Source organism: Benincasa hispida, chromosome 3, assembly GCF_027475165.1.
Source record: "Benincasa hispida cultivar pf3 chromosome 3, pf3_genome.v1.1, whole genome shotgun sequence".
Lineage (NCBI taxonomy): Eukaryota > Viridiplantae > Streptophyta > Magnoliopsida > Cucurbitales > Cucurbitaceae > Benincasa > Benincasa hispida.
This window is the reverse complement of record NC_143480.1, coordinates 77,277,584-77,289,047: the sequence shown is the minus strand read 5'-3', so window position 1 is coordinate 77,289,047 and position 11,464 is coordinate 77,277,584.

Genomic DNA, 11,464 nt, shown 5'->3' with positions numbered 1-11,464 from the left:
TCAGTCTCATACTTGTCGAGAAATATGCATCACCAATAATTAATTGATAGACTTTAGTTCACTATTTTTTTTTAATATAACTTGTCTGTTAAAAATTGTTGAAACCTTTTTATATAATTAAGGTGTGTTCATAATATCTTTTCAAGTGACTGATTTATAAAATAAGTTATATTAACAAAAAATCATGTGTTTGGCAACCACCTCTGGTGATTGCAAGCGCTATCTTCAGCCACCACCTCTGATGACCACCGCTAACCAACCTCTGGCCACCATCTCCAATGAACTCACTGGCCAACCTTCAACCACCTTCTCTGACGATTGCCACACCATCTCTGACAATCACCGCCAATGAACCTTCAACCTCTACTAGCCACCTCTAGTCACCAAAGTGACAACCTCCGCTGGCAACCTCCACCACTATCTTTGGCAATCACCTTCAGCCACTATCTCTAGCCATCACTGCCAACAACAAATTCTTTTATAGTAATTTGAAATTAATAAAGACACTTTTAGCATATACAAACTAAACAAATTTTTATACAAAAATACTTTTGAAAAAGAGTTGTCAACCACATGTGTGCTTTTATTTTAAGTATCATAAGTGTTTAAATGAAAATGCATTCTTGAAAAAAAAAAATCTAAGTTATTCCAAAAAGACCTAAACCTTTCACTCATAAACACTTTTTTCACTGTTCATCATGGTGATCTTTTTATAGAATTGAGTCATTCATGCTCGTAAATATTTTGAGAATATCTCTAAGGAAAAAATAATCCACCTTCTTAGTGAAGAAATATTTAAAAATATTTTCAACTGTTTTTCCATTCAGAAAAAGAAAAAAAAAAAAAAATCTCTACCTTATATCACATTTTTTTTTCTTTTGTTTTTCTGTTTTTTTTGCATACTATGATGGATGTAAATTTTGTGAGGATTCAAATAAAACTTGTGTCATCTTTTAAACTCTATACTTCCTTCACTTGTTTTCCAAATTTATCTTTTCCTCGGTTGATTTCATATGAAAATGTTATCCCACCTTAAATATGGGACCCAAAGAATTATTCTAAACAATAGATTTTTATTTGGTAATAAAGTATTAATATTCTATTTAAGGCTATAGTTCCACTCCACGCCAAAAATTTAAAAATAATGATGAATTAAATAAATAAATAAATAAAAGTCAATGTTAAACAATATAATGTTGACAGCAAAACATTAGAGACCAGTGACAAAAATAAGAAGATGTAATTCATTTGACAATTGTATAACAGAACGTAAACACATTTTCCACTTTTAATTAAATTATTATGTATTAAAATTAAGTTTTGAATTAAACATTTTTTCTTAAGTTGGTTCCCTACTAATTGCAGTATAATAGGTGATTTTTTATTTGATACATGCAAGTATATAGTAGTTGAAGATGAGTTAGTATATTCATGTACTTTGTGATAATAGTACTTATTTTTTCGCTCATAGAATATAATAGAATGAGGAAAAAGAAAAGCACCACCATGCACATGAATGTACAAAAGACTTTAATAGATAAGTATCTAGTATTTTATTCATACCGTACCAACATTATTCATAGATAAAGTACTGTTGGAATGTATCAGCTAGCAGCGGAAGTAACAAGAATCAATAAACACTCTAATTCTTTAATTTTGGCAGAAACTAAACCATGCTCATACTGAAACAAGAAGGTTTCAAGTCATACCTTTGAAAAACTTCTTCAAATCTTGGCTGCAAACTTTTCCAAATCTTGTTGTAGACCACCTCAAGATCTTTCTAACCTTTTGGAGCTTTAGATTCAGTTGTGGGACTCAAAATAAGCTTGAATGAAGGGAACTTAGAGAAGAACTCACAACAGCAACCCACTTGAAGAACATCTTCTTCTACTTGAATTTTTCAGCAAAAATTCTATATTTTGCATGCCTCAATTTCATTCCAATCTTCTCAATATATTGCAGGCTATCATGCAAAGAAGATGGCTGCATGAGATGCGGCTCATGCTTGGACTTATTGAAGCCAAATGAGGAGAGTTTTGTGTGAGCTACTTGAAGGTGTAGTGTAAAAAACCGTGTTTTTCTATTTTTTTTTTTTCAATTTTCAAATTTGATTTCAAAAATAAAAAAAATATTAATTTTATAAAATTAATTTTTTTTATTAAAATTAATAAATAATTATTTAAACAATTTAAATAATTCTAATTAATTTAATATCAAATATTAAATTAATTTTACACAAATCCACCTTCATATATTTAAATCATATTTAAATATAAATTCTCATATTCTGTTTAATTCTTAAAATTAAACGTGAAAAAATTATATCTCATATAATTACTTATTCCTTTAATTCTAATTTGAACGTTTCAAATTAACTTATCATGCTACTCTAAAGCTAATCCATTTACGAGCTACTAGGGAAACCTCATGGACCTACAGATCACGGGCTCCAACAATCTGAGATTAATTGGCTAAACTCATTATACCGAATTAACCATCATTTGTTAATTAATTGGTCACTTCACTAAAGCCCATAGTTGCACTCCCCTCACTGTAGATATATTATGTCCACATGATTTAACCATGATTAGTAAGTCGACCCTTTACAGGTTGTTCGTAATAACGGTTGGGTCAAATGTCTGTTTCACCCCCGAGATTACGTCTTATTCCTTAAGTTCCTACTGATCATCTCATGAATAACTGGTTCGTGATCTAGTCACTAAACCAAAACTCTCTCAGCCCAGTGAGAGGGTGGGGCCCTTTGTTCAAGACCTGGATTCAATACTTGAGAGAACAACCTTTCTCCTATCTCTAAATCGGGTAGGCGTGAATTCCATCTTGCACTCTATGTCCCCAACTATCTATTCGGTCTTACTTCTGAAATGGGAGGCTTATTGAGTCGGCGCTGTTGTGCCAACCCTCACCTATGCAAATCTAAGGATAATCCCGAATAAACAGGAGTTCATAGTTAGCTCAGGATTACGATCGAGTTACCTAGGTCATCTAAGTAAAATATTCAGTCTTATATAGTAAACAACATTATAAAGTAAGAGTGACTTATTTCTTAGTCTGATCTTATGCAAACTCATTGCATAGGACACCCCCACTCCTCATATCATTACATGTATGAATTAAGATAAGTTCGTTTATAGCACTTTATAACTCATTGTAACAACTATAGGGTAGGTCGCATCCCACAGTGTTACTAGAATAAGGCACCCAACCTTATTCATATACTATAGATCATTTTCACTATTTACTTGAACCTGGTCCACTTTTATGTCTCCACATAAAGTTCAAGTACTCATGTAATAGTCGTGGGTCTTAGTTTATTGGATTTAGACTTTTATGTATACATTTTATAAAATCAATAATAAGTTTATTGACTATAGAATGACATAAAACCCAACATAAAGACTTTAAGGGTATAACTTATTTAAGGTAAGTAAAGAGATAAGGCTAATATCAAGGCTTGTAGTTTAGAGAACGGGTCCAAAAGATTTGCCACATATGTCCAATTAATTTCGTCAGTGGTTTCAGCCTCCACCACAAGGTGATATAATATTCCTTCCTTATGCCCGAATAGAAGGATTTTTCACTGATCAAGCCATTTATCACATGCACGAACTTTAAATTGTCTCCTGTTTTCTTGTTATGGTCTTCTACCGCCAACCTTCCTATTTTTTGCACGTGTATTATTGATATCCTCAATAGGTTTCAAACAGGGAGATGGTTCAACACTCATTATTATACAATATCTTTGATTGCTACTTCCTAGAAACTTTCTACAGATGTTTTACCCTTGAATATTGGGAAGCTTGGTATTTATAATGGTTGTTCAACCTTAGATATTGATAACATTGAATCTAATTTTAGGAACATTTTGTATAGTGGAATCACATAGGTTGACCTCCTCAATTAAAACAAAGGTTAATATAGCCTCCCAATGGACGAGGGGATAGTTTTGAATCCAATTCATTTGTTTGGAGACAAGATTATTGTACTATTTTAGTCAAAACAATGCCTTTTGTGAGATATAGGATAATTCAGCATCAAATTTTCATTGGTAAATAATATTTTATAAAAAAACTAAGTCATGTTTTGGAAAAAAAAAAGTAGGCAGTTTTAAAGAACATATATATTTTTTTATTTTAGAATCTAATCGTTAGAAGCTCAAGTGTTTCTTGAAGAAAGATATACAAAAACCATCATTGGTAAATAATAGTCTGAAAAAAGGCTATCGTAAACATCTCTCCGTCAATAAAATAAAATTTATAATTACCGAATTGGGCTACTACTACTACTAAAAATGTAGCATTAGTTGAAAGTCATACGTAGGAAAGCGCGAGATATGGTTTCGTTAAGTCAATTCTCTAGTAATAGTGCTAAATGGGGGGTTTGGAATGATAAAGTGTGCTTGAAAATAAAAGATAAAAGGGGTAAATGTAACTTGGGATTGGAAATTCTATTTCTAGGAACAAGAGGAATTCCTATACAATTTTCGATCATTGACCCTCTTGATTTAACATACATTTGATTTACACTTGCACAACGACTTGCTCGACCTAACCAAACTTATTAATGCTATAGACAGTCGACTCGTTAGACTAAACCAAGAAAGCGTCCTAATTATTAAATAAAGCCTAAGGTCTAATTGAACTAAATGCTTTAGTCCTATTGGGTTCGAAAGTGTCCATCTAGAACTAAGTCATTTGCATTTACGATTTAGGATTTTATTGTGTGGTTAATCAATTAGGTAGCCTAATTAACTAACAAATTAGTATTTGAATCTAGGTTTAGCATGCATTCTAGGTTTATGGGAAACCTATATCCTTAACATACATGATTCAACTGTTGCACTTATGATTTTAGTTAGGCAAACAAATAAAGAATGTGCAAGCCACAAATCTTAGCTAAGACCTACATTTATGTGTAGCGGAGTCAAACCATACATAAATATATATCTAAATATGAATAAGATTCAAAGAGCATAAATCAAAATTCATTAAGTTTAATCAAAAGAAATCTCACAAAGATTGCATAAGTTCTTACTCCTGAAAACTATAAAAACAACTTACCTTTTCAATCCATAGACAAGATGAAGAGGGGGAGCATCCAGTCAATGACTACAACCTAATAAAAGAGAAATCTAACCTAAACTGTTAGAAGATGGAGGAAGAAAAAGAATTTTGAGCTCTTCCTTGGCCTCCATAAGTTCTAATATCCCAAAAATCCTAAAATTGAATAGAGGTATACATAAAATCGCGGCAGCACCGCGACACTGATGCCTTGATTAACCCTTTGTTGTTAGCGCCATGTCACTGGCCACTGTGGAGCTCTCACATTTGATTCTAAATGCGTGCATTTTCATCCTTCTATTAGGACAACGTTGTGGTGCTCTCGCCTTGTGTTTCCTTCTGGAATTTGTGTCGCACGTGCACTAACCAACAACGTGGCACCAAAGCTCCTTGGGGTAGAATCATTATCTTGCATCTTGAAGCTTTGGGTGCTCAGTATCACTCTCAATAGCTCCAACTTATCCCGATTGTCCAATAATGCTCCAAAATGAATGATTTGCTCAAGTTCTTACATAAAATAGATAATTAAGCACATTAAACAGAAAAAGCAAGTGAGATTAGAGGCATAAAACAAGCTCGTTTCAGGCTACATGCTCTAATTATCGATTTAATGACTCCCAACTTTTGTATATATTTAATTAACTAAAATTGAGATCATTGCACATAAAACATAAATTCTTAAAAATATATATTCAACTTCTATTAAAGATATGTCATATCACGTTAAATAAAACTTAAATTGAAGTTTAGCAACGTATATCATAAATGAAAAAGTGTTAGGGTGACTAAACACTCAAAATTCAGATATTAAATATAATGCACTAACAAGTATTCTAATAACAGAATTCTAACAATAAAGATAAATGAACATGGGATTGATAACTGATGCTTGATTTTATGAAGTGGGTCATGGATGATATGCATTGATGAAATTGCATTGTGCACTCAAGTTTCCCCAGCGGAATCCAAGTGTAAATTCCACTGAGTTTCCTGGTAAGTCCAGGGTCGAACACAGGAACTTGTGAAAGCAGATTGCGTTGGTAATTTTTATGAAGACCTTGCGGTAACCAAATAAATAAATTCTTGTTGTGGTTGTTGTTTGCGATGATGAAAAATAAACAAATGTGGTGGAGTTTGAAAAGAGTTGGTAAATGGAAGATGCGATGAGTATGCAGTGAACGGGTTGAGAAGGGTTTTGGCTAACACTTCCTGTAATGCGTTCATGCTTTGCGATCATGCAACATGCATACAATAGTAAACCACCTCTCCATGCGAATGCTACGGCTTCTAAGGCTAGAACGCATGCGATATATACGATAAGTCTATAGGATCTACACATAAGCCTCTATTCTTATTTATGCAATGACATGATAATACACACATAAATAAGGCGACCACATAATATCATTCCTATCTCTAGGATGCATGTAATGCAGATTGACAAACAGAGCTTATCTCTAAGTTCTTATCTCTTGTTTATGCAGTTCTAATCTTGCTCTTTCGAGACCAGATTCTAACCTAGCTCTCTCGAGTCATTAGGTTCTTTTTTTAGACTCTCTCTCGAGTAATTCTAAAGGGTATTTAGTACAGCATAAAACAAGACAATCGCAAGCAATGAACTTCCTAGGTCATGTTAGCTTAGTTCTTCTCAACCCATTCGACTAGTTTAGCTACTCATGCGTGCCAAGAGAGTGAACATATATAGAAATAAAACTTCCATTGTATAAATATAAAGATGAAGTACAAAATAAAAATGCAAGTATAGAATAAAAGGGCCTGGTAGCAATCTCTTGTTGCCCAGGCTTTTACACTATTTGCTACTCGTGCTCAAAAGATAATCTCGCTCTCGCGAAAGACGGCCCGCTCTCTACTTCTTCGCCTCAAGGTTCTCTCTCGAGTTTCCCTGAGCGATCTCTGGCGTCACCACTCTTCTCTTGCTTCGCCTTAAAATAAAAAGGAAAACTATGGACAGAGGCGTGAACTTATGGAACAAAGAATAGTTGAACTGGTTAACTGATCAACCCTTTTTCTGAAGGCTGCCCTTGGTATTTATAGACATCCAAGGTGAACGGCGGCTTCTCTCTCATGATTGTATAGATGGGACGGCTTTAATTCCTGATTGATGCGCCGAATATTTGTCACTGAAAAGTTAAATATACTTGTGATCGTTATCAGCTGTCAAATTAATTCGAATTCGACTGTCATCAGCTTTCTGTCCCATCACGATTAATTAGCCTTTCACCCAAATGTGCCCAGCATGTTGCGCTGACCAAATTGCGGTAATCCTTCTCAGGCGAATGTTTGCAAACACGATCATCGCAAAGTCTTGCGGTAAAGTTGCGCTCGACCAAATGATTTGCTATGATCGCAATTATTACATTGCGTCAACGCATATTCTGCATAAAAATACAAAAATCAACTGTTCTAATGCGATGAACGCATGCGACTGCAATATTATGAAATCGATGCTTAATGGATGCAAATTAACATATTTCATCAACGCAATTCAAGATTGTTTAAGAACTTAGCACTATGATAACGTGCATTTTTGCCCATTATCACACCCCCCAAATTTAAACAATGCTTGTCCTCAAGCATAATCTAAAGATTCCTTTAGCAAGTCAATCGCAATGTTCTTTTCCTAGATTTCTCAAGGATACTTCGTTCAAATCCTATATACCAAAATTTTCTTAAGTCTTATTCAAGTCTCTTCTTAAAATATTTCTAAGACCTAGGGACTGCAAGCTTACTCTTCAAAAGGACTTTACTAAATTTTAGAACATCGCATGATTTATTTCAAAAAGAAAATTTTTTTTCCACCGGGGTGTCAAAGGATTTTATCCTTGCATAAATTTTTTTCATTGATATTTTTTTTTTTGACCTTGCGCTGATCCAAGTGCCTTGCCTTCATTTTGGCTTGCCCCCACGGATGTCATGCGGACATCCAATTACGAGCAATGCACTCTTTCTCAGACTAAACTCATACCTGTTTGGCAGTGGAGTTGCGATCATTTATTCATGTGTTGATCCTGATGACTTACTTTTATTTTGGCTTGCCCCCACGTGTGTCATGCAGACATCCAACTACGGGTAAGTGCCTTTCATAACTTAACTCTTATCAACATGGGTTTCCTATTGCGTTGGCAGTGGAGTTGTTATTCTCAATTTTTTTTTCAAAATAGCAAGATCGAAAATAAATACCTCACCCCTAAATTTAAAATGCAGCAATGTCCTCATTGCCAAAAGATTGAGATAAGTCATGCGATGTTCTTAGAAAGCTTTGTAAAGAGAGTTTGAAAGAAAGCTAGCAAACCCCTAACTTCTAGAAATATTTTATGAGGTGACTATCTTAAGATTAAGTTTACTCTAGTATATACGAAAGAAATAGAAGCATATTTTTCATCATTAAAATCATACTTGACAAAGAGACATTATGTGGTAACCTACTAAATTTATCTATGTCAAAGAGACATTATGTGGTAACCTACTAAATTTATCTATGTCAAATGATTGCGGTGGTAAAAGAGGATGCGGTGATAAAACTTTGAAAATTAAAATGCAATGTGATAGCGCAAAATTTTAAATAAAGATAAGGAAGAATACACCCCAAAATTTGCGTTGTCGCCTGCATTGTGTATTGACGTATCCATCTTTGTGGCGATCTATCTTCTTTGGATTGCGGTGATGGAGTGAGATAATTTGCTGCTTCATGTAACATCTCCGCAATCCTGTGTCTTAATCATTATAAATAAACAAAGAGAGGGTCAAATTATTTTAAACAAAACAAAACTCGCTAGCGAAATCTCAATTTTTTTTTTTTGAAATAGAAATAAAAATAGAAAAATAAAGATAGATAAAGACAGAAAAGACATAGTAAAAATTCCGAATAGTTAGAGAAGAATTGAAGAATTGATGTTTCCCAAAACTTGCGTCCCTGATAGATTGCGATCATTCGATAATGCAAGGACCACCTACTTCTTTCCTTATTCAAAGTTCTTTAGTTCCACGGAGTCGACTTGGCGATGCCATCCTTCTCCATGATATGCCTTTACTCGCTGCCCATTAACTTTGAATGTGTTGGTTCCGTCATCATTTGATAATTCAACCGTGCCATGCAAAAATACTTGTCTAACTATGAACGGTCTGGACCAACGTGACTTTAGTTTTCCTGGGAAGAGCTGCAGACGTGAGTTGAAGAGTAAGACCTTTTGCCCGACTTGGAGGTTCTTACTGCATATGCGTTTGTCGTGCCAGCGCTTGGTGCGCTCTTTATAAATCTTCGCATTTTCATATGCATTGTTCCTCCATTCTTCTAGCTCGACCAGTTGCATTTTTCGCACTTCTCCTGCTTTCTTCAAATCAAAATTCAGCTTCTTTACCGCCCATAGTGCCTTATATTCCAGCTCCAAAGGCAAATGACACGACTTGCCAAATACCAACGCATATGAGGATATACCTATTGGTGTTTTAAATGCAGTCTGATATGCCCACAATGCATCGTCAAGTTTTGTTGCCCAATCTTTCCATGAAGGCCTTACTACCATCTCAAGTATCAGCTTAATTTCTCGATTGGACATTTCAGCCTGACCATTCGTTTGCGGATGGTATGCGATGGCCACTTTGTGGAGGATGTTGTATTTGCACAGCAGCTCCTTGATATTATGGTTGACAAAGTGGGACCCTTCATCACTTATGATGGCATGGGGAGTGCCAAAACGAGTGAAAATACGTTTCTTCAGGAACTGGGAGACCACCGCTGCATCACTTGCAGCGCATGCTATTGCCTCTACCCACTTGGAGACATAATCAATGGCTAATAAAATGTAATGTTTACCATTCGAAGGGGGAAATGGTCCCATGAAATCAATTCTCCATACGTCGAACAATTCAAGCTCCAAGATGGTGTTCATTGGCATTGCATTTTTCCACGAAATATTACCTGTGTGTTGGCACCGATCACATTTCATTGTGTAGTCTACCGCATCCTTGAACAATGTAGGCCAAAGGAATCCACTCTGTAAAACTGTAAACCCGAGACTTTCCTTGGATTATTTGCTCTTGTCACACATTGTAAGATGTTGGATTTAAGTTATTGTTGTTCTATTATTGAAGAAAATGACAAAGTTTTTGGTTGAAGTTGTCTTCAATAATTTTGGAATTTATAAATAAAGAAAAGAAATGAAAGGGAATAAAGAAAAAGAAAAGAAAAGGAAAAGAAAGAAAAGGAAAAGGAAAAAGGAAAAAAAAAAGAAAATGAAAGAAATTGGAAACCCATTCGGTGCTTAGGGTTTAAAGTGAGAACCCACTCATTTCAGCCCATTTCTCCATCATTTCCCATTATATTTTCAGAGCATTTCGAGAGAGAGAGTGAAGGAAGAGGAAGAAGAAGTTGTTGCAGGTTGGAGGTTGAAGAAAGGAGGAAAAGCTCATGCAAGTGCAACCATGGATGAATTTGGGTTCAACCTACCTATCTCTAGTTTTTAAGTCGGTTTGAGCTACACAAGAAGATCTTCAATGGAATCCCCGAACACTACCACGAACGACGACCTTCGTATGCTTAGGTAGAGAACTTAGGAGGAGTGAGCGCTCTGGCTACTTTGGATTTTGAGAGAAAGAAGGAGATTAAGAGGAAAAGAGATCTGAGATTTTTCAAAAAATATAGAACTGTTCTTTTTCTGTATCTCACCCTCTTCTGTTTTGTAGGATCAAGAAGAAAAATACCTCTCTCCACACAACTACCCACTTACGTGGATGGAGGAAAAAATGGAGAGGGAAGTTAATTCCCTCCCAATAATAAAAAAAATTAAATTAATTAAAAAATATAACATGTATATAATAACTAATTTATTATACATATACATATAACTATATATCATATATAACATATAACCTATAGTTTTAATATTATATCAAATACAATAAAGCTTATAGTTTCAATTTTCTCTCACCAATGGCTTTTAATATAAATCACATTTACATAAAATTTAATTATATGAATCTAATTCATATAATTAATATTTGAATCATATTCAAATATTAATTTCCTCTCATAAATACTTAATATTATAATGTATCAAATGCATTATAGTAATTATATCACATATAATTAAAATTTAATTAATTATCTCATACATAACTAATTCCCTCAAAGTAATTTGAACAATTCAAATTAATCCAAAAACTAGTTCTCATTAAATTTTGTTCAGCTATCGAGGAGACCTCATGGACCTTTAGCTTGAAGCTTCAACGGTACACGAATAATTAATTAAACTCTTTAATTAAATTATTCATCATCTGTTAACTGTCGAGTATTCTACTAAAGATTGACAGCTGCATTCTTCGCACTACAAATATATTTCTGTGTCCATTGGATATAACCAATCAAC